Below are 22,659 nucleotides of genomic sequence, written 5' to 3'. Positions count from 1 at the left end.
GTAGAGAAGAAACATACATAAAGGCGGCAAATTCAGAAACAGTATAAAAGAAAATGGCTCACACAGGTGACCTTAGCCAACACCCTCTCTTTCAAATGTCAGGCTAAGCATATTGGCAAAATCATCTCGGAGGCCTGGCAATCGCAAGCGCTGCCAGTAAGCAGTAAGCATGTACTGCCGAAACGCTAGGTGTCCATCCTCTTCATGACAACTGTTGACAAAATGTACGAAATGGCCAATCAACCACATGACGGTATGGAGCTTCGTCCGCGGAAAAAAGGAAGAATCGGGCCGGACGATGATGTCAATAGTATAAGCGGCTTCAGCAGACCTAGTGACAAAAGCAAGTTGTTTCCTGAGCCAACGCCAATTAGCAAGGTGCCCACAGCAGGTGAATCGATGTTCAAGGGTATCCAGGAGACCACACCGAGTACAGGTGTCCGTGTCAGAAAGACCAATACGGTGCAGTCGTACGTTGGTGGGAACCAAATTATTTATTACCCTATACCACGTGGACGCCACGGCCATAGAGTGGATCGGCAGACTAACGTTCTTCCAGACGTTCCTCCAGGACACGGATGGAGACGCCAGTTCTATTGGATTGGGACTGGCCAGCCCCTCCCAACGGGCAATCAAGCTCTTCGTCGTTGGCACCGGTCGCCGCAAGAAGACGTCACCGAGGTAACTCACCGCAATGTAAAATTCCCGAATGTGTTTCAACTTAAAATTTAGGCGTCCGACATCGACAGGTGGAGCAAGGCTCGCCGGACGCACAACAGTAAAAAGCCTGGATGTAATTGAAGTCACTTCTTGCGTAACAATTAGAGTCGTTCGGCGGACGTACAAAGCAGACGCCTTGCGAGTAATGTCAGAGAGGCCCAAGCCTCCGGAGAGACGCGGTTTCGTCATTACCTCGTAACGTAACTTGAATAGATGGCCCTTCCATATAAACCTGCTAGACAATTGGCGCAACCTTTTCGCCACCATCATGGGAAGTGGGAACAGCTGAGCAACATAATAAGCTTTACATAGGACGTAGGTGTCTAAAATTCTGACTTTTTGCAAAATGGTAGCAGAGCGCTGCTCATGGACCATCAGAGCCCCCTGTATCTTCTCGGTGACAGATTTCCAATTGAGAGCCGCCATTTTTAGAGGACACCGATCAATGATAATCCCCAAGGACGTATGGCGATCGACAAAAGTGGCCCAAGGGACGTCAGCATCGCGAAATCCTCGAATATCAAGGAACTTACATTTACCCTGATTGAGACGCGCTCCAGAGACACGACAGTATGCATCAACTGCCCCTTTCAACAACGGGATATCATCTCGTTGACGGAGGAGAACAACGACATCATCCGCATATGCCTTAACCGAGAGCTTCCCACCAGAGAGGGACATACCCTGAAGCTTGAGAGCAATAGTCCGAAGCAGCGGTTCCAGGGACAATACGAATAAAGACATAGAGAGCGGACTACCCTGAGGCACTCCGCGGCGGATAGCAATGGGCGGCGTCAGCTGCCCATTGACTGACACCCGAGCTGTTATTCCCCTATACAAATTGCCAAGAACACCACGTGATGAAGCGTTAAAACCTATTGTACCTAAAACACGATCTAAAAACACATGACTGACGTGATCAAAAGCCTTATAAAAATCAAGGAAGGCAAAGGCACAATGTACGTTTGTAACCGCCGCAACCGAGACAACATCCCGATATTCGGCTACTGGTGTCAGAATAGATCTATCATGAAAACAACATTGATGTGCACCAATCACACCCCGAAGCAGAGAAGACAGCCGGCTATTGAGCGCTCTAGCAGCTGTCTTATAGTCAAAATTCAGCAATGTGAGCGGACGAAGATTGGCAGCAGATAAACGACCAGAGGACTTCGGAATTAAAACAATTTTCCCTACTTTAAAATCGGCAGGCACATCCATCCCTCTGACAATCTCATTTAAAATCTGCGTAAAAATGCCACCCAAAAGAGGCCAAAAACGGAGATAAAATTCTTTAGGCAGGCCGTCTGGACCCGGCGATTTACTGGACGGAGAGCGAGCAATAAAATCGAAAACATCATCTACCTGGAACTCCCGGAGAAATTCGCCGTTCGCGTCAGGCGCGATCGTCGCAGTTAGATCCCCAAAGACATCATCCGAAAGAGACTCACCAGAATCATCGGCAGAATAGAGACTAGTGTAATACTGATGAAGAGCACGAACCATTTCCTCCTGTGCACTAAGCTGTCGCCCATCATCCACCGTAAGAGAAGAGATGAAGGAGCGACGACGACGAGTCTGATGCCGTAGCAGGTGGTACAAGGATGTCAGTTCACCTTCAACAAGAGAGTGAGGTTTCGACTTAACTCGCAGACCATCCATCTGTCGTCGTTTAAGGCTCAAGAGCTTGGCTTTAATACGACGAACATCATGGATCCGCAGCGGAGAGGTACCCGCCGCGTCATATAGTTCACGCAGGACAGAGTAGTAATATTCATACGTGTTCTTAAAATCACGCGTCCTAGCAGCACAGTAGAAAATCAAAGTCTGACGAATCTTGGGCTTGGCAAACGCAGTCCACCAAACCAGCAAGGAGGGGTATCGCGGGACAGAGCGAAGACATCGCTCCCACACGCCACTTATAACATCATCCATAGCACTGTCGGCAAGGTGGGAAACATTTAACATCCACTGGGAACGATAAAGTTTTGCAGGTTGGCGACTAAGATTTACAGTTGCAGTAAAAGCACAATGGTCAGAAAAACTAGTAGGAATAACATCGACAGAAAGAATTTTATCACATAAAAAATCAGATAAATAGAATCTGTCGAGTCTACTGCATGAGGACGCGGTAAAAAACGTATATTTCACCAGGGTTGGATATTTGTGTTCCCAAACATCACGCAGATGCATCGTACGAACTAAGTCATGTAAATCACGGCAATAATTAAAATTGGGGGACTGGTCTGCAGGGCGTAAAACACAATTAAAATCGCCTCCGAGCAGGAGACTCCGAGGACTCTGGCGCAAAAGATAAATAAGCTCTTCTTTATAAAAGCGCGATCGAGCCACAGTGTGACCCGAACCAGAGGGGGCATACAAAACAACGAGGCGGAGATCAAAAAGACGACAACCAATCCCACGGCCAGAGTCAAGGAATTCAATGTCAGTAATAGGAATGCCCTCTCGAAAGAAAAGAGCAGTTCCTGTTGAATATTCCGGCGCGACATTAAAAACAGTTTGAAATCCAGGTAGAGAGAGATCAGAAAACAACACTTCCTGCAAAAACACTACGTCCGCACAAGCGTCGTAAATAAACTGCCGCAAAGAGGCAATGCGAACGTCGGACTCAATACGGTTAACATTTAAGGTAAGAAAGGTGTATGCTTGAACCATAGAGAGAAAAGCGAGAAAACAAATCACCTACACCGACGCACCAGCGTCACAGTCCATAGCAGGGGTGACGGAGGCATCCGAGGGAGGGGGACTGCTACCCCGTTCCGCGGATCCCTTACGTTTCGGTTTTTTGCGAACAGCATTAACGTTCGGCTGAACGCGTAACTTGCGTCGGCTGACGGGCAAGGAAACTTCAGCCGCCGGTGACGTAGGAGGGTCAAGTTCTGTATCCGACACCACCCGCGCCGGTCCACATGCGGGATCCGGGGTCACGGGGGAAACATCCGACAAAACGGAATGGTCAACACCTGCACTAGCTTCCGGCAAACATGGACTGCACGGAGGCGAAACGTGAGCAGGAAGGTCCGAGGCCGCAGAGGTGGAAAGAAGCGGAGCAGCTCCGCTGGCAGAGGTATGGGGCAGCGAAGCAGGAAGTTGTCGCGGCTCCACTTGTTGTGACATCGAAGTCGGTTCGGAAGACGGCGCCAACAGGCCCGACCGACGACCCGACTCGAGAGAAGCTGCGTCGGAGGCCGGAGGGGCGCCAGCAGCCGCCACCGGAACCGCTACCTCAGGAGGGCAGGGAGCAGCTACAGTACACAGTGGCTCGGAGGATGCCGGTCGCTCGGACTGGGGCATCTCAGGGAGATCCTCATCCGTACTATTTCCATCTTGTGGGCGACGCCTCTTATTATTCAAAAGTGGCACACCCACCTGAGGGACAGACGGAACAACATCAGATTTAGCACGCAAAGGAGGAAATTCTGTATCAGGGGTGCGCAAAACCTGTGGCGGGGCGCTACTACCACTGGACTGTGCTACACCAAGAGCAGAACCACCTGCAACGAGGTCAGCGACCGTTAACTTGCGACGCTGTTCGAGAGAATTTTTTAAAACAAAAACTCTCCGCGGACAGTCGGTACGCACGTGACCACTTTCATTGCACAAAAAACAGGTGCCAACCTGACCACTATATGTTACATGGACACGATATCCACCGATCTGCAGGTGAGATGGAATATTCTGCTTAACGTGCATTTCGACTGAACGAATACCACTGTAACATTGCAGGCGATGTTGGCTTGACCAGCGTTCAAGGCGAATGCTCTTTACATCACCATACTTCTGTAGACCCTCCTTAAGATAGACATTATCCACCTCCGGTGGAAGATTGTAAACACGAACATTGGTATACGTGATGGAAGCATTGGAAAGCAGCACGGTACTTACAGAATCATCCCGATGCCGAAAGAGAACTTGATGACCATATTTAGAAAGAATTTTATCAACCTGAAGTGGGTCCATAAACTTAACAAAGAAAACATACAGTTCGGTATCAAAATAAGCAGTGTGCACCTGATCCGAATGAACACCAAAGGTATCTACCAACCAATCATGAATCTCAAGAGAACTAGGTTGCACATGGCGGGTTGACTTGTCAAAAGCAAAACTAACTGTAGCCTGACGAGGAATAACCTGGGACGACATTTTCAAAATATGCGGTCGAAACCGCTACACAAAAAACACTGAAATAAGGACAGAAAGTAACACAAGGTACGAAACAACGACGGAGAAATACTCTCAGAAGTTGCAACACAAAACGTAACAAAAACGATAGTCCACTATACGTAACGCTACGGCGGAGCGGAAGACTAGGCACGTCCACACTGCACGGCGTCTAAAGCGGAACTGTACCCCTAGACCAACGAGCCTATTCGTTCCGAAAACGCACTGCATGTGAATGACGCCACCTTTGATGGTCTCACCATGTAGGGCTGCAGCTCAGCCAGCGTTCTCCCTGTCTGTCGCGGTTGGATTGTTTCCATCGACGTCTTTTACTACAGGAACTTCACGAATCGGAGGGAGCTCGTAGCCGATGCCCTTGCTAACACAGAAGACAAACTGTTGCTATTACGAGTCTCCGGGTGGTACATGAAAAGAACCGTCGTTTCCGTGGTGTAGCGGTTATCACGTCTGCTTTACACGCAGAAGGTCCCCGGTTCGATCCCGGGCGGGAACACAACAATTTTAATCTATATTTCGGATTTCATTTCCGAGATGACCTCACGTCCGCGTATGCAGAGACAAGCAATGTCGTATGCTAGACGGATAGGGCGTCATTTTACGGTCAAATACTGTTGCTCTCTTATTGCACCGGTATTTGGTAACTGAGAACGCCCCTAGCTCCATTATGGCTGGCAAAATTTATAATCCGGTTCTTCAGGGCTACTTCAAGTGCGCTTGCTACTGGCTTTCCTGAGCTCACCCTACTCGCCTTGTCACAGCTCTGTCAAAGTGTGATGCTAACTAATAATGAGAAACTCTTAGCCACGCTCAATCTTACATGCCACCCCTTGGTTGTTGCCGTCGCTAGTAAGATGAGGGTAGACTGTCGCACAATTAAGCTGAATCTCCACTCACGGTGCACATATCCCGCAAAGACAACCTTGTTTTCCGTTGCATGCAAAATTACCGTCTGCTTTTCTACCGAATTCCACCTACGTACTTTACTGGTGCCGCATTCTTGTTATATCCACGTGCTATAACAGGCGTCTACTCTTCATTGAGGAGCTGCAACCGGGGCTGAGTTCCACCTACTCTTCAGCACGGTCAAAATGGCAGGGCTCGTCCGGGATTTGAACCCGGGACCTCCTGCACCCAAAGCAGGAATCATACCCCTAGACCAACGAGCCACCTGGCTGGAGCAGTCAAGTTAATCCCAAGTAGTGCGCCTCACAGGGAACACAAACTTTCACGTGAATTCGCAAGATAAACGCTTTCTGCAGGCAGCACTCACCACTGATGAGAAGAATATTAAAGGCAACGAATAAAAAGCGAAATAACTGCATCGAGCACTGCTTATGAACAGCCGGCAGTGCCTCAGTTTCGGTATGTGGTTTCTCAGGGTTAAGAGAAGGCGAATGCACTAAACAAAAGAACATCGGGAAACCAGGCACCAACTCGTAACGAAAAGATTGCACAATATACTGCAAGCAAAATTTCCAGAAGACGGATACTGAAGACGCCGCAGACAAAAGAATTATTCTATGCAGTAACGAATATCTAGGAAGCGTGAATTGCATGTGCTGCTCCACCACACAACTTCTTTTGATACTGTTTTACTTATTCTAAATTTTCATTACCTCATCGTCTCTAGAATACTGTGCGGTTATCACCTGGTTTCCAACAGCGATAGTAGTAAGTAAATCGACTACAAAGTCTTTCAAAGTAGGTCAGACACAAAAAAAAAATCGGAGCTGCGTGTAGCTCATGTCATTCTGCTTTCAATCGTGAATCTCCGGCTGGGAGTAGTGGCGTACTTCTGTAATCCAAGCTTCTGGGAGGCCGTTGTGTGGGAGAGATCTGGAAACAACTACAGATTCGACCGTTCCACGAGCTCAGGAACGGCCGCGATGCCTTCATCGAGCTCTGCAGATCGACAGATGATAGTGTGGAAATTTCGGCAAGCGGTGGCTAAGGGTTAAGAGAAGCCAAACGCACTAAACACAAGAAAGTCGGGAAACCGAAGCACACAACTCATAACGAAAAGATTGCGGAATGCAGTGCGAAAGCAAAACTTCGAGAAGACCAACTCTGAAGCCATCGGCGAGCTAGGAATTATTCCGCACAAGAAGCGATCATGTAGGAAGAGCGAGCCGAAGCTGTCGCTCGACCACACAATAAATTTTTGCTTAATCCCAATTTGCAGTACCGGTTCGACACTAGAATACTGCGCCTTGGTTCTTCCAAAAGCGATAGTAATAAGCACGTCCACTGCAGTGTCATTTGGGGTAGTGAGTCAGACATGGGGAGGATATGAGGCGGGTGGAATATGCAACGACAGGGGCATTGCAGGGCGGCCGCCGACTCCTTGGGCTGTGGCGCACCGGTGCCGGCGGCGGCCTGGCTGGGCTGCTGGTGCCTCCATGTAGAGCTGCCGCCGAGCCCAGGCACCGTGCCGCTAACGAAGCGATTGCCTTTGGTGACATCTTTTGCAATAACGACTGCGCGAATCGACGGTATCTCGTAAGGAAGGAAAGAGCAGCAGCTGCCGCCGAGCCCAGGCGCCGTGCCTAACACGCAGAAGGTCCCCGGCTCGATTGCGGGCGGAAACCCGTTTTCGTCGCACTCAGCAAGACACTTGCTACGATCTCTACTGTGACCATTTAAATCAACTTCAAACGTTCCATCAGCAGGGTGCACATGGCTCAAATGAAACATGAAACGGTTTCAGAACTGGTTGTCGGATTTTAGCGCTGACTTGGAGGCCTGGAAATGCGCGAAACAGCCGCCGCCATGCGATTTGTTACCGCACCGTTGTACAAAACGCAAGGGCTCGTCCGGGATTTGAACCCGGGACCTCCTGCACCCGAAGCAGGAATCATACCCCTAGACCAACGAGCCTATTCGTTCCGAAAACGCACTGCATGTGAATGACGCCACCTTTGATGGTCTCACCATGTAGGGCTGCAGCTCAGCCAGCGTTCTCCCTGTCTGTCGCGGTTGGATTGTTTCCATCGACGTCTTTTACTACAGGAACTTCACGAATCGGAGGGAGCTCGTAGCCGATGCCCTTGCTAACACAGAAGACAAACTGTTGCTATTACGAGTCTCCGGGTGGTACATGAAAAGAACCGTCGTTTCCGTGGTGTAGCGGTTATCACGTCTGCTTTACACGCAGAAGGTCCCCGGTTCGATCCCGGGCGGGAACACAACAATTTTAATCTATATTTCGGATTTCATTTCCGAGATGACCTCACGTCCGCGTATGCAGAGACAAGCAATGTCGTATGCTAGACGGATAGGGCGTCATTTTACGGTCAAATACTGTTGCTCTCTTATTGCACCGGTATTTGGTAACTGAGAACGCCCCTAGCTCCATTATGGCTGGCAAAATTTATAATCCGGTTCTTCAGGGCTACTTCAAGTGCGCTTGCTACTGGCTTTCCTGAGCTCACCCTACTCGCCTTGTCACAGCTCTGTCAAAGTGTGATGCTAACTAATAATGAGAAACTCTTAGCCACGCTCAATCTTACATGCCACCCCTTGGTTGTTGCCGTCGCTAGTAAGATGAGGGTAGACTGTCGCACAATTAAGCTGAATCTCCACTCACGGTGCACATATCCCGCAAAGACAACCTTGTTTTCCGTTGCATGCAAAATTACCGTCTGCTTTTCTACCGAATTCCACCTACGTACTTTACTGGTGCCGCATTCTTGTTATATCCACGTGCTATAACAGGCGTCTACTCTTCATTGAGGAGCTGCAACCGGGGCTGAGTTCCACCTACTCTTCAGCACGGTCAAAATGGCAGGGCTCGTCCGGGATTTGAACCCGGGACCTCCTGCACCCAAAGCAGGAATCATACCCCTAGACCAACGAGCCACCTGGCTGGAGCAGTCAAGTTAATCCCAAGTAGTGCGCCTCACAGGGAACACAAACTTTCACGTGAATTCGCAAGATAAACGCTTTCTGCAGGCAGCACTCACCACTGATGAGAAGAATATTAAAGGCAACGAATAAAAAGCGAAATAACTGCATCGAGCACTGCTTATGAACAGCCGGCAGTGCCTCAGTTTCGGTATGTGGTTTCTCAGGGTTAAGAGAAGGCGAATGCACTAAACAAAAGAACATCGGGAAACCAGGCACCAACTCGTAACGAAAAGATTGCACAATATACTGCAAGCAAAATTTCCAGAAGACGGATACTGAAGACGCCGCAGACAAAAGAATTATTCTATGCAGTAACGAATATCTAGGAAGCGTGAATTGCATGTGCTGCTCCACCACACAACTTCTTTTGATACTGTTTTACTTATTCTAAATTTTCATTACCTCATCGTCTCTAGAATACTGTGCGGTTATCACCTGGTTTCCAACAGCGATAGTAGTAAGTAAATCGACTACAAAGTCTTTCAAAGTAGGTCAGACACAAAAAAAAAATCGGAGCTGCGTGTAGCTCATGTCATTCTGCTTTCAATCGTGAATCTCCGGCTGGGAGTAGTGGCGTACTTCTGTAATCCAAGCTTCTGGGAGGCCGTTGTGTGGGAGAGATCTGGAAACAACTACAGATTCGACCGTTCCACGAGCTCAGGAACGGCCGCGATGCCTTCATCGAGCTCTGCAGATCGACAGATGATAGTGTGGAAATTTCGGCAAGCGGTGGCTAAGGGTTAAGAGAAGCCAAACGCACTAAACACAAGAAAGTCGGGAAACCGAAGCACACAACTCATAACGAAAAGATTGCGGAATGCAGTGCGAAAGCAAAACTTCGAGAAGACCAACTCTGAAGCCATCGGCGAGCTAGGAATTATTCCGCACAAGAAGCGATCATGTAGGAAGAGCGAGCCGAAGCTGTCGCTCGACCACACAATAAATTTTTGCTTAATCCCAATTTGCAGTACCGGTTCGACACTAGAATACTGCGCCTTGGTTCTTCCAAAAGCGATAGTAATAAGCACGTCCACTGCAGTGTCATTTGGGGTAGTGAGTCAGACATGGGGAGGATATGAGGCGGGTGGAATATGCAACGACAGGGGCATTGCAGGGCGGCCGCCGACTCCTTGGGCTGTGGCGCACCGGTGCCGGCGGCGGCCTGGCTGGGCTGCTGGTGCCTCCATGTAGAGCTGCCGCCGAGCCCAGGCACCGTGCCGCTAACGAAGCGATTGCCTTTGGTGACATCTTTTGCAATAACGACTGCGCGAATCGACGGTATCTCGTAAGGAAGGAAAGAGCAGCAGCTGCCGCCGAGCCCAGGCGCCGTGCCTAACACGCAGAAGGTCCCCGGCTCGATTGCGGGCGGAAACCCGTTTTCGTCGCACTCAGCAAGACACTTGCTACGATCTCTACTGTGACCATTTAAATCAACTTCAAACGTTCCATCAGCAGGGTGCACATGGCTCAAATGAAACATGAAACGGTTTCAGAACTGGTTGTCGGATTTTAGCGCTGACTTGGAGGCCTGGAAATGCGCGAAACAGCCGCCGCCATGCGATTTGTTACCGCACCGTTGTACAAAACGCAAGGGCTCGTCCGGGATTTGAACCCGGGACCTCCTGCACCCGAAGCAGGAATCATACCCCTAGACCAACGAGCCTATTCGTTCCGAAAACGCACTGCATGTGAATGACGCCACCTTTGATGGTCTCACCATGTAGGGCTGCAGCTCAGCCAGCGTTCTCCCTGTCTGTCGCGGTTGGATTGTTTCCATCGACGTCTTTTACTACAGGAACTTCACGAATCGGAGGGAGCTCGTAGCCGATGCCCTTGCTAACACAGAAGACAAACTGTTGCTATTACGAGTCTCCGGGTGGTACATGAAAAGAACCGTCGTTTCCGTGGTGTAGCGGTTATCACGTCTGCTTTACACGCAGAAGGTCCCCGGTTCGATCCCGGGCGGGAACACAACAATTTTAATCTATATTTCGGATTTCATTTCCGAGATGACCTCACGTCCGCGTATGCAGAGACAAGCAATGTCGTATGCTAGACGGATAGGGCGTCATTTTACGGTCAAATACTGTTGCTCTCTTATTGCACCGGTATTTGGTAACTGAGAACGCCCCTAGCTCCATTATGGCTGGCAAAATTTATAATCCGGTTCTTCAGGGCTACTTCAAGTGCGCTTGCTACTGGCTTTCCTGAGCTCACCCTACTCGCCTTGTCACAGCTCTGTCAAAGTGTGATGCTAACTAATAATGAGAAACTCTTAGCCACGCTCAATCTTACATGCCACCCCTTGGTTGTTGCCGTCGCTAGTAAGATGAGGGTAGACTGTCGCACAATTAAGCTGAATCTCCACTCACGGTGCACATATCCCGCAAAGACAACCTTGTTTTCCGTTGCATGCAAAATTACCGTCTGCTTTTCTACCGAATTCCACCTACGTACTTTACTGGTGCCGCATTCTTGTTATATCCACGTGCTATAACAGGCGTCTACTCTTCATTGAGGAGCTGCAACCGGGGCTGAGTTCCACCTACTCTTCAGCACGGTCAAAATGGCAGGGCTCGTCCGGGATTTGAACCCGGGACCTCCTGCACCCAAAGCAGGAATCATACCCCTAGACCAACGAGCCACCTGGCTGGAGCAGTCAAGTTAATCCCAAGTAGTGCGCCTCACAGGGAACACAAACTTTCACGTGAATTCGCAAGATAAACGCTTTCTGCAGGCAGCACTCACCACTGATGAGAAGAATATTAAAGGCAACGAATAAAAAGCGAAATAACTGCATCGAGCACTGCTTATGAACAGCCGGCAGTGCCTCAGTTTCGGTATGTGGTTTCTCAGGGTTAAGAGAAGGCGAATGCACTAAACAAAAGAACATCGGGAAACCAGGCACCAACTCGTAACGAAAAGATTGCACAATATACTGCAAGCAAAATTTCCAGAAGACGGATACTGAAGACGCCGCAGACAAAAGAATTATTCTATGCAGTAACGAATATCTAGGAAGCGTGAATTGCATGTGCTGCTCCACCACACAACTTCTTTTGATACTGTTTTACTTATTCTAAATTTTCATTACCTCATCGTCTCTAGAATACTGTGCGGTTATCACCTGGTTTCCAACAGCGATAGTAGTAAGTAAATCGACTACAAAGTCTTTCAAAGTAGGTCAGACACAAAAAAAAAATCGGAGCTGCGTGTAGCTCATGTCATTCTGCTTTCAATCGTGAATCTCCGGCTGGGAGTAGTGGCGTACTTCTGTAATCCAAGCTTCTGGGAGGCCGTTGTGTGGGAGAGATCTGGAAACAACTACAGATTCGACCGTTCCACGAGCTCAGGAACGGCCGCGATGCCTTCATCGAGCTCTGCAGATCGACAGATGATAGTGTGGAAATTTCGGCAAGCGGTGGCTAAGGGTTAAGAGAAGCCAAACGCACTAAACACAAGAAAGTCGGGAAACCGAAGCACACAACTCATAACGAAAAGATTGCGGAATGCAGTGCGAAAGCAAAACTTCGAGAAGACCAACTCTGAAGCCATCGGCGAGCTAGGAATTATTCCGCACAAGAAGCGATCATGTAGGAAGAGCGAGCCGAAGCTGTCGCTCGACCACACAATAAATTTTTGCTTAATCCCAATTTGCAGTACCGGTTCGACACTAGAATACTGCGCCTTGGTTCTTCCAAAAGCGATAGTAATAAGCACGTCCACTGCAGTGTCATTTGGGGTAGTGAGTCAGACATGGGGAGGATATGAGGCGGGTGGAATATGCAACGACAGGGGCATTGCAGGGCGGCCGCCGACTCCTTGGGCTGTGGCGCACCGGTGCCGGCGGCGGCCTGGCTGGGCTGCTGGTGCCTCCATGTAGAGCTGCCGCCGAGCCCAGGCACCGTGCCGCTAACGAAGCGATTGCCTTTGGTGACATCTTTTGCAATAACGACTGCGCGAATCGACGGTATCTCGTAAGGAAGGAAAGAGCAGCAGCTGCCGCCGAGCCCAGGCGCCGTGCCTAACACGCAGAAGGTCCCCGGCTCGATTGCGGGCGGAAACCCGTTTTCGTCGCACTCAGCAAGACACTTGCTACGATCTCTACTGTGACCATTTAAATCAACTTCAAACGTTCCATCAGCAGGGTGCACATGGCTCAAATGAAACATGAAACGGTTTCAGAACTGGTTGTCGGATTTTAGCGCTGACTTGGAGGCCTGGAAATGCGCGAAACAGCCGCCGCCATGCGATTTGTTACCGCACCGTTGTACAAAACGCAAGGGCTCGTCCGGGATTTGAACCCGGGACCTCCTGCACCCGAAGCAGGAATCATACCCCTAGACCAACGAGCCTATTCGTTCCGAAAACGCACTGCATGTGAATGACGCCACCTTTGATGGTCTCACCATGTAGGGCTGCAGCTCAGCCAGCGTTCTCCCTGTCTGTCGCGGTTGGATTGTTTCCATCGACGTCTTTTACTACAGGAACTTCACGAATCGGAGGGAGCTCGTAGCCGATGCCCTTGCTAACACAGAAGACAAACTGTTGCTATTACGAGTCTCCGGGTGGTACATGAAAAGAACCGTCGTTTCCGTGGTGTAGCGGTTATCACGTCTGCTTTACACGCAGAAGGTCCCCGGTTCGATCCCGGGCGGGAACACAACAATTTTAATCTATATTTCGGATTTCATTTCCGAGATGACCTCACGTCCGCGTATGCAGAGACAAGCAATGTCGTATGCTAGACGGATAGGGCGTCATTTTACGGTCAAATACTGTTGCTCTCTTATTGCACCGGTATTTGGTAACTGAGAACGCCCCTAGCTCCATTATGGCTGGCAAAATTTATAATCCGGTTCTTCAGGGCTACTTCAAGTGCGCTTGCTACTGGCTTTCCTGAGCTCACCCTACTCGCCTTGTCACAGCTCTGTCAAAGTGTGATGCTAACTAATAATGAGAAACTCTTAGCCACGCTCAATCTTACATGCCACCCCTTGGTTGTTGCCGTCGCTAGTAAGATGAGGGTAGACTGTCGCACAATTAAGCTGAATCTCCACTCACGGTGCACATATCCCGCAAAGACAACCTTGTTTTCCGTTGCATGCAAAATTACCGTCTGCTTTTCTACCGAATTCCACCTACGTACTTTACTGGTGCCGCATTCTTGTTATATCCACGTGCTATAACAGGCGTCTACTCTTCATTGAGGAGCTGCAACCGGGGCTGAGTTCCACCTACTCTTCAGCACGGTCAAAATGGCAGGGCTCGTCCGGGATTTGAACCCGGGACCTCCTGCACCCAAAGCAGGAATCATACCCCTAGACCAACGAGCCACCTGGCTGGAGCAGTCAAGTTAATCCCAAGTAGTGCGCCTCACAGGGAACACAAACTTTCACGTGAATTCGCAAGATAAACGCTTTCTGCAGGCAGCACTCACCACTGATGAGAAGAATATTAAAGGCAACGAATAAAAAGCGAAATAACTGCATCGAGCACTGCTTATGAACAGCCGGCAGTGCCTCAGTTTCGGTATGTGGTTTCTCAGGGTTAAGAGAAGGCGAATGCACTAAACAAAAGAACATCGGGAAACCAGGCACCAACTCGTAACGAAAAGATTGCACAATATACTGCAAGCAAAATTTCCAGAAGACGGATACTGAAGACGCCGCAGACAAAAGAATTATTCTATGCAGTAACGAATATCTAGGAAGCGTGAATTGCATGTGCTGCTCCACCACACAACTTCTTTTGATACTGTTTTACTTATTCTAAATTTTCATTACCTCATCGTCTCTAGAATACTGTGCGGTTATCACCTGGTTTCCAACAGCGATAGTAGTAAGTAAATCGACTACAAAGTCTTTCAAAGTAGGTCAGACACAAAAAAAAAATCGGAGCTGCGTGTAGCTCATGTCATTCTGCTTTCAATCGTGAATCTCCGGCTGGGAGTAGTGGCGTACTTCTGTAATCCAAGCTTCTGGGAGGCCGTTGTGTGGGAGAGATCTGGAAACAACTACAGATTCGACCGTTCCACGAGCTCAGGAACGGCCGCGATGCCTTCATCGAGCTCTGCAGATCGACAGATGATAGTGTGGAAATTTCGGCAAGCGGTGGCTAAGGGTTAAGAGAAGCCAAACGCACTAAACACAAGAAAGTCGGGAAACCGAAGCACACAACTCATAACGAAAAGATTGCGGAATGCAGTGCGAAAGCAAAACTTCGAGAAGACCAACTCTGAAGCCATCGGCGAGCTAGGAATTATTCCGCACAAGAAGCGATCATGTAGGAAGAGCGAGCCGAAGCTGTCGCTCGACCACACAATAAATTTTTGCTTAATCCCAATTTGCAGTACCGGTTCGACACTAGAATACTGCGCCTTGGTTCTTCCAAAAGCGATAGTAATAAGCACGTCCACTGCAGTGTCATTTGGGGTAGTGAGTCAGACATGGGGAGGATATGAGGCGGGTGGAATATGCAACGACAGGGGCATTGCAGGGCGGCCGCCGACTCCTTGGGCTGTGGCGCACCGGTGCCGGCGGCGGCCTGGCTGGGCTGCTGGTGCCTCCATGTAGAGCTGCCGCCGAGCCCAGGCACCGTGCCGCTAACGAAGCGATTGCCTTTGGTGACATCTTTTGCAATAACGACTGCGCGAATCGACGGTATCTCGTAAGGAAGGAAAGAGCAGCAGCTGCCGCCGAGCCCAGGCGCCGTGCCTAACACGCAGAAGGTCCCCGGCTCGATTGCGGGCGGAAACCCGTTTTCGTCGCACTCAGCAAGACACTTGCTACGATCTCTACTGTGACCATTTAAATCAACTTCAAACGTTCCATCAGCAGGGTGCACATGGCTCAAATGAAACATGAAACGGTTTCAGAACTGGTTGTCGGATTTTAGCGCTGACTTGGAGGCCTGGAAATGCGCGAAACAGCCGCCGCCATGCGATTTGTTACCGCACCGTTGTACAAAACGCAAGGGCTCGTCCGGGATTTGAACCCGGGACCTCCTGCACCCGAAGCAGGAATCATACCCCTAGACCAACGAGCCTATTCGTTCCGAAAACGCACTGCATGTGAATGACGCCACCTTTGATGGTCTCACCATGTAGGGCTGCAGCTCAGCCAGCGTTCTCCCTGTCTGTCGCGGTTGGATTGTTTCCATCGACGTCTTTTACTACAGGAACTTCACGAATCGGAGGGAGCTCGTAGCCGATGCCCTTGCTAACACAGAAGACAAACTGTTGCTATTACGAGTCTCCGGGTGGTACATGAAAAGAACCGTCGTTTCCGTGGTGTAGCGGTTATCACGTCTGCTTTACACGCAGAAGGTCCCCGGTTCGATCCCGGGCGGGAACACAACAATTTTAATCTATATTTCGGATTTCATTTCCGAGATGACCTCACGTCCGCGTATGCAGAGACAAGCAATGTCGTATGCTAGACGGATAGGGCGTCATTTTACGGTCAAATACTGTTGCTCTCTTATTGCACCGGTATTTGGTAACTGAGAACGCCCCTAGCTCCATTATGGCTGGCAAAATTTATAATCCGGTTCTTCAGGGCTACTTCAAGTGCGCTTGCTACTGGCTTTCCTGAGCTCACCCTACTCGCCTTGTCACAGCTCTGTCAAAGTGTGATGCTAACTAATAATGAGAAACTCTTAGCCACGCTCAATCTTACATGCCACCCCTTGGTTGTTGCCGTCGCTAGTAAGATGAGGGTAGACTGTCGCACAATTAAGCTGAATCTCCACTCACGGTGCACATATCCGCAAAGACAACCTTGTTTTCCGTTGCATGCAAAATTACCGTCTGCTTTTCTACCGAATTCCACCTACGTACTTTACTGGTGCCGCATTCTTGTTATATCCACGTGCTATAACAGGCGTCTACTCTTCATTGAGGAGCTGCAACCGGGGCTGAGTTCCACCTACTCTTCAGCACGGTCAAAATGGCAGGGCTCGTCCGGGATTTGAACCCGGGACCTCCTGCACCCAAAGCAGGAATCATACCCCTAGACCAACGAGCCACCTGGCTGGAGCAGTCAAGTTAATCCAAGTAGTGCGCCTCACAGGGAACACAAACTTTCACGTGAATTCGCAAGATAAACGCTTTCTGCAGGCAGCACTCACCACTGATGAGAAGAATATTAAAGGCAACGAATAAAAAGCGAAATAACTGCATCGAGCACTGCTTATGAACAGCCGGCAGTGCCTCAGTTTCGGTATGTGGTTTCTCAGGGTTAAGAGAAGGCGAATGCACTAAACAAAAGAACATCGGGAAACCAGGCACCAACTCGTAACGAAAAGATTGCACAATATACTGCAAGCAAAATTTCCAGAAGACGGATACTGAAGACGCCGCAGACAAAAGAATTATTCTATGCAGTAACGAATATCTAGGAAGCGTGAATTGCATGTGCTGCTCCACCACACAACTTCTTTTGATACTGTTTTACTTATTCTAAATTTTCATTACCTCATCGTCTCTAGAATACTGTGCGGTTATCACCTGGTTTCCAACAGCGATAGTAGTAAGTAAATCGACTACAAAGTCTTTCAAAGTAGGTCAGACACAAAAAAAAAATCGGAGCTGCGTGTAGCTCATGTCATTCTGCTTTCAATCGTGAATCTCCGGCTGGGAGTAGTGGCGTACTTCTGTAATCCAAGCTTCTGGGAGGCCGTTGTGTGGGAGAGATCTGGAAACAACTACAGATTCGACCGTTCCACGAGCTCAGGAACGGCCGCGATGCCTTCATCGAGCTCTGCAGATCGACAGATGATAGTGTGGAAATTTCGGCAAGCGGTGGCTAAGGGTTAAGAGAAGCCAAACGCACTAAACACAAGAAAGTCGGGAAACCGAAGCACACAACTCATAACGAAAAGATTGCGGAATGCAGTGCGAAAGCAAAACTTCGAGAAGACCAACTCTGAAGCCATCGGCGAGCTAGGAATTATTCCGCACAAGAAGCGATCATGTAGGAAGAGCGAGCCGAAGCTGTCGCTCGACCACACAATAAATTTTTGCTTAATCCCAATTTGCAGTACCGGTTCGACACTAGAATACTGCGCCTTGGTTCTTCCAAAAGCGATAGTAATAAGCACGTCCACTGCAGTGTCATTTGGGGTAGTGAGTCAGACATGGGGAGGATATGAGGCGGGTGGAATATGCAACGACAGGGGCATTGCAGGGCGGCCGCCGACTCCTTGGGCTGTGGCGCACCGGTGCCGGCGGCGGCCTGGCTGGGCTGCTGGTGCCTCCATGTAGAGCTGCCGCCGAGCCCAGGCACCGTGCCGCTAACGAAGCGATTGCCTTTGGTGACATCTTTTGCAATAACGACTGCGCGAATCGACGGTATCTCGTAAGGAAGGAAAGAGCAGCAGCTGCCGCCGAGCCCAGGCGCCGTGCCTAACACGCAGAAGGTCCCCGGCTCGATTGCGGGCGGAAACCCGTTTTCGTCGCACTCAGCAAGACACTTGCTACGATCTCTACTGTGACCATTTAAATCAACTTCAAACGTTCCATCAGCAGGGTGCACATGGCTCAAATGAAACATGAAACGGTTTCAGAACTGGTTGTCGGATTTTAGCGCTGACTTGGAGGCCTGGAAATGCGCGAAACAGCCGCCGCCATGCGATTTGTTACCGCACCGTTGTACAAAACGCAAGGGCTCGTCCGGGATTTGAACCCGGGACCTCCTGCACCCGAAGCAGGAATCATACCCCTAGACCAACGAGCCTATTCGTTCCGAAAACGCACTGCATGTGAATGACGCCACCTTTGATGGTCTCACCATGTAGGGCTGCAGCTCAGCCAGCGTTCTCCCTGTCTGTCGCGGTTGGATTGTTTCCATCGACGTCTTTTACTACAGGAACTTCACGAATCGGAGGGAGCTCGTAGCCGATGCCCTTGCTAACACAGAAGACAAACTGTTGCTATTACGAGTCTCCGGGTGGTACATGAAAAGAACCGTCGTTTCCGTGGTGTAGCGGTTATCACGTCTGCTTTACACGCAGAAGGTCCCCGGTTCGATCCCGGGCGGGAACACAACAATTTTAATCTATATTTCGGATTTCATTTCCGAGATGACCTCACGTCCGCGTATGCAGAGACAAGCAATGTCGTATGCTAGACGGATAGGGCGTCATTTTACGGTCAAATACTGTTGCTCTCTTATTGCACCGGTATTTGGTAACTGAGAACGCCCCTAGCTCCATTATGGCTGGCAAAATTTATAATCCGGTTCTTCAGGGCTACTTCAAGTGCGCTTGCTACTGGCTTTCCTGAGCTCACCCTACTCGCCTTGTCACAGCTCTGTCAAAGTGTGATGCTAACTAATAATGAGAAACTCTTAGCCACGCTCAATCTTACATGCCACCCCTTGGTTGTTGCCGTCGCTAGTAAGATGAGGGTAGACTGTCGCACAATTAAGCTGAATCTCCACTCACGGTGCACATATCCCGCAAAGACAACCTTGTTTTCCGTTGCATGCAAAATTACCGTCTGCTTTTCTACCGAATTCCACCTACGTACTTTACTGGTGCCGCATTCTTGTTATATCCACGTGCTATAACAGGCGTCTACTCTTCATTGAGGAGCTGCAACCGGGGCTGAGTTCCACCTACTCTTCAGCACGGTCAAAATGGCAGGGCTCGTCCGGGATTTGAACCCGGGACCTCCTGCACCCAAAGCAGGAATCATACCCCTAGACCAACGAGCCACCTGGCTGGAGCAGTCAAGTTAATCCCAAGTAGTGCGCCTCACAGGGAACACAAACTTTCACGTGAATTCGCAAGATAAACGCTTTCTGCAGGCAGCACTCACCACTGATGAGAAGAATATTAAAGGCAACGAATAAAAAGCGAAATAACTGCATCGAGCACTGCTTATGAACAGCCGGCAGTGCCTCAGTTTCGGTATGTGGTTTCTCAGGGTTAAGAGAAGGCGAATGCACTAAACAAAAGAACATCGGGAAACCAGGCACCAACTCGTAACGAAAAGATTGCACAATATACTGCAAGCAAAATTTCCAGAAGACGGATACTGAAGACGCCGCAGACAAAAGAATTATTCTATGCAGTAACGAATATCTAGGAAGCGTGAATTGCATGTGCTGCTCCACCACACAACTTCTTTTGATACTGTTTTACTTATTCTAAATTTTCATTACCTCATCGTCTCTAGAATACTGTGCGGTTATCACCTGGTTTCCAACAGCGATAGTAGTAAGTAAATCGACTACAAAGTCTTTCAAAGTAGGTCAGACACAAAAAAAAAATCGGAGCTGCGTGTAGCTCATGTCATTCTGCTTTCAATCGTGAATCTCCGGCTGGGAGTAGTGGCGTACTTCTGTAATCCAAGCTTCTGGGAGGCCGTTGTGTGGGAGAGATCTGGAAACAACTACAGATTCGACCGTTCCACGAGCTCAGGAACGGCCGCGATGCCTTCATCGAGCTCTGCAGATCGACAGATGATAGTGTGGAAATTTCGGCAAGCGGTGGCTAAGGGTTAAGAGAAGCCAAACGCACTAAACACAAGAAAGTCGGGAAACCGAAGCACACAACTCATAACGAAAAGATTGCGGAATGCAGTGCGAAAGCAAAACTTCGAGAAGACCAACTCTGAAGCCATCGGCGAGCTAGGAATTATTCCGCACAAGAAGCGATCATGTAGGAAGAGCGAGCCGAAGCTGTCGCTCGACCACACAATAAATTTTTGCTTAATCCCAATTTGCAGTACCGGTTCGACACTAGAATACTGCGCCTTGGTTCTTCCAAAAGCGATAGTAATAAGCACGTCCACTGCAGTGTCATTTGGGGTAGTGAGTCAGACATGGGGAGGATATGAGGCGGGTGGAATATGCAACGACAGGGCATTGCAGGGCGGCCGCCGACTCCTTGGGCTGTGGCGCACCGGTGCCGGCGGCGGCCTGGCTGGGCTGCTGGTGCCTCCATGTAGAGCTGCCGCCGAGCCCAGGCACCGTGCCGCTAACGAAGCGATTGCCTTTGGTGACATCTTTTGCAATAACGACTGCGCGAATCGACGGTATCTCGTAAGGAAGGAAAGAGCAGCAGCTGCCGCCGAGCCCAGGCGCCGTGCCTAACACGCAGAAGGTCCCCGGCTCGATTGCGGGCGGAAACCCGTTTTCGTCGCACTCAGCAAGACACTTGCTACGATCTCTACTGTGACCATTTAAATCAACTTCAAACGTTCCATCAGCAGGGTGCACATGGCTCAAATGAAACATGAAACGGTTTCAGAACTGGTTGTCGGATTTTAGCGCTGACTTGGAGGCCTGGAAATGCGCGAAACAGCCGCCGCCATGCGATTTGTTACCGCACCGTTGTACAAAACGCAAGGGCTCGTCCGGGATTTGAACCCGGGACCTCCTGCACCCGAAGCAGGAATCATACCCCTAGACCAACGAGCCTATTCGTTCCGAAAACGCACTGCATGTGAATGACGCCACCTTTGATGGTCTCACCATGTAGGGCTGCAGCTCAGCCAGCGTTCTCCCTGTCTGTCGCGGTTGGATTGTTTCCATCGACGTCTTTTACTACAGGAACTTCACGAATCGGAGGGAGCTCGTAGCCGATGCCCTTGCTAACACAGAAGACAAACTGTTGCTATTACGAGTCTCCGGGTGGTACATGAAAAGAACCGTCGTTTCCGTGGTGTAGCGGTTATCACGTCTGCTTTACACGCAGAAGGTCCCCGGTTCGATCCCGGGCGGGAACACAACAATTTTAATCTATATTTCGGATTTCATTCCGAGATGACCTCACGTCCGCGTATGCAGAGACAAGCAATGTCGTATGCTAGACGGATAGGGCGTCATTTTACGGTCAAATACTGTTGCTCTCTTATTGCACCGGTATTTGGTAACTGAGAACGCCCCTAGCTCCATTATGGCTGGCAAAATTTATAATCCGGTTCTTCAGGGCTACTTCAAGTGCGCTTGCTACTGGCTTTCCTGAGCTCACCCTACTCGCCTTGTCACAGCTCTGTCAAAGTGTGATGCTAACTAATAATGAGAAACTCTTAGCCACGCTCAATCTTACATGCCACCCCTTGGTTGTTGCCGTCGCTAGTAAGATGAGGGTAGACTGTCGCACAATTAAGCTGAATCTCCACTCACGGTGCACATATCCCGCAAAGACAACCTTGTTTTCCGTTGCATGCAAAATTACCGTCTGCTTTTCTACCGAATTCCACCTACGTACTTTACTGGTGCCGCATTCTTGTTATATCCACGTGCTATAACAGGCGTCTACTCTTCATTGAGGAGCTGCAACCGGGGCTGAGTTCCACCTACTCTTCAGCACGGTCAAAATGGCAGGCTCGTCCGGGATTTGAACCCGGGACCTCCTGCACCCAAAGCAGGAATCATACCCCTAGACCAACGAGCCACCTGGCTGGAGCAGTCAAGTTAATCCCAAGTAGTGCGCCTCACAGGGAACACAAACTTTCACGTGAATTCGCAAGATAAACGCTTTCTGCAGGCAGCACTCACCACTGATGAGAAGAATATTAAAGGCAACGAATAAAAAGCGAAATAACTGCATCGAGCACTGCTTATGAACAGCCGGCAGTGCCTCAGTTTCGGTATGTGGTTTCTCAGGGTTAAGAGAAGGCGAATGCACTAAACAAAAGAACATCGGGAAACCAGGCACCAACTCGTAACGAAAAGATTGCACAATATACTGCAAGCAAAATTTCCAGAAGACGGATACTGAAGACGCCGCAGACAAAAGAATTATTCTATGCAGTAACGAATATCTAGGAAGCGTGAATTGCATGTGCTGCTCCACCACACAACTTCTTTTGATACT

At 49.6% G+C, this 22,659-nt stretch overlaps 20 non-coding genes across 20 annotated transcripts; 7 read left to right on the top strand and 13 right to left on the bottom strand.

Annotated features, from left to right (window-relative positions):
• Positions 1–5,343: 5,343 nt before the first annotated feature.
• Trnav-uac lies at positions 5,344–5,416 on the top strand. The gene has a single exon. It is a non-coding gene; the product is annotated as a tRNA-Val (tRNA).
• Positions 5,417–6,017: 601 nt separating this feature from the next.
• Trnap-ugg lies at positions 6,018–6,089 on the bottom strand. The gene has a single exon. It is a non-coding gene; the product is annotated as a tRNA-Pro (tRNA).
• A 1,639-nt stretch (positions 6,090–7,728) lies between these two features.
• Trnap-cgg lies at positions 7,729–7,800 on the bottom strand. The gene has a single exon. It is a non-coding gene; the product is annotated as a tRNA-Pro (tRNA).
• A 235-nt stretch (positions 7,801–8,035) lies between these two features.
• Trnav-uac lies at positions 8,036–8,108 on the top strand. Its single transcript has one exon. It is a non-coding gene; the product is annotated as a tRNA-Val (tRNA).
• Positions 8,109–8,709: 601 nt separating this feature from the next.
• On the bottom strand, positions 8,710–8,781 carry Trnap-ugg. Its single transcript has one exon. It is a non-coding gene; the product is annotated as a tRNA-Pro (tRNA).
• A 1,639-nt stretch (positions 8,782–10,420) lies between these two features.
• Positions 10,421–10,492, bottom strand: Trnap-cgg. The gene has a single exon. It is a non-coding gene; the product is annotated as a tRNA-Pro (tRNA).
• Positions 10,493–10,727: 235 nt separating this feature from the next.
• On the top strand, positions 10,728–10,800 carry Trnav-uac. Its single transcript has one exon. It is a non-coding gene; the product is annotated as a tRNA-Val (tRNA).
• Positions 10,801–11,401: 601 nt separating this feature from the next.
• Trnap-ugg lies at positions 11,402–11,473 on the bottom strand. The gene has a single exon. It is a non-coding gene; the product is annotated as a tRNA-Pro (tRNA).
• Positions 11,474–13,112: 1,639 nt separating this feature from the next.
• On the bottom strand, positions 13,113–13,184 carry Trnap-cgg. Its single transcript has one exon. It is a non-coding gene; the product is annotated as a tRNA-Pro (tRNA).
• Positions 13,185–13,419: 235 nt separating this feature from the next.
• Positions 13,420–13,492, top strand: Trnav-uac. The gene has a single exon. It is a non-coding gene; the product is annotated as a tRNA-Val (tRNA).
• A 601-nt stretch (positions 13,493–14,093) lies between these two features.
• On the bottom strand, positions 14,094–14,165 carry Trnap-ugg. Its single transcript has one exon. It is a non-coding gene; the product is annotated as a tRNA-Pro (tRNA).
• Positions 14,166–15,804: 1,639 nt separating this feature from the next.
• On the bottom strand, positions 15,805–15,876 carry Trnap-cgg. The gene has a single exon. It is a non-coding gene; the product is annotated as a tRNA-Pro (tRNA).
• A 235-nt stretch (positions 15,877–16,111) lies between these two features.
• On the top strand, positions 16,112–16,184 carry Trnav-uac. Its single transcript has one exon. It is a non-coding gene; the product is annotated as a tRNA-Val (tRNA).
• Positions 16,185–16,784: 600 nt separating this feature from the next.
• Trnap-ugg lies at positions 16,785–16,856 on the bottom strand. The gene has a single exon. It is a non-coding gene; the product is annotated as a tRNA-Pro (tRNA).
• Positions 16,857–18,494: 1,638 nt separating this feature from the next.
• Positions 18,495–18,566, bottom strand: Trnap-cgg. The gene has a single exon. It is a non-coding gene; the product is annotated as a tRNA-Pro (tRNA).
• Positions 18,567–18,801: 235 nt separating this feature from the next.
• On the top strand, positions 18,802–18,874 carry Trnav-uac. Its single transcript has one exon. It is a non-coding gene; the product is annotated as a tRNA-Val (tRNA).
• A 601-nt stretch (positions 18,875–19,475) lies between these two features.
• Trnap-ugg lies at positions 19,476–19,547 on the bottom strand. The gene has a single exon. It is a non-coding gene; the product is annotated as a tRNA-Pro (tRNA).
• A 1,638-nt stretch (positions 19,548–21,185) lies between these two features.
• On the bottom strand, positions 21,186–21,257 carry Trnap-cgg. Its single transcript has one exon. It is a non-coding gene; the product is annotated as a tRNA-Pro (tRNA).
• A 235-nt stretch (positions 21,258–21,492) lies between these two features.
• Positions 21,493–21,565, top strand: Trnav-uac. Its single transcript has one exon. It is a non-coding gene; the product is annotated as a tRNA-Val (tRNA).
• Positions 21,566–22,164: 599 nt separating this feature from the next.
• On the bottom strand, positions 22,165–22,236 carry Trnap-ugg. The gene has a single exon. It is a non-coding gene; the product is annotated as a tRNA-Pro (tRNA).
• Between the last annotated feature and the right edge of the window lie 423 nt (positions 22,237–22,659).

The sequence above is a fragment of the Schistocerca piceifrons genome, unplaced genomic scaffold (genome assembly GCF_021461385.2).
Source record: "Schistocerca piceifrons isolate TAMUIC-IGC-003096 unplaced genomic scaffold, iqSchPice1.1 HiC_scaffold_527, whole genome shotgun sequence".
Taxonomy (NCBI): domain Eukaryota; kingdom Metazoa; phylum Arthropoda; class Insecta; order Orthoptera; family Acrididae; genus Schistocerca; species Schistocerca piceifrons.
This window is presented reverse-complemented; position numbering and strand designations above follow the sequence as displayed.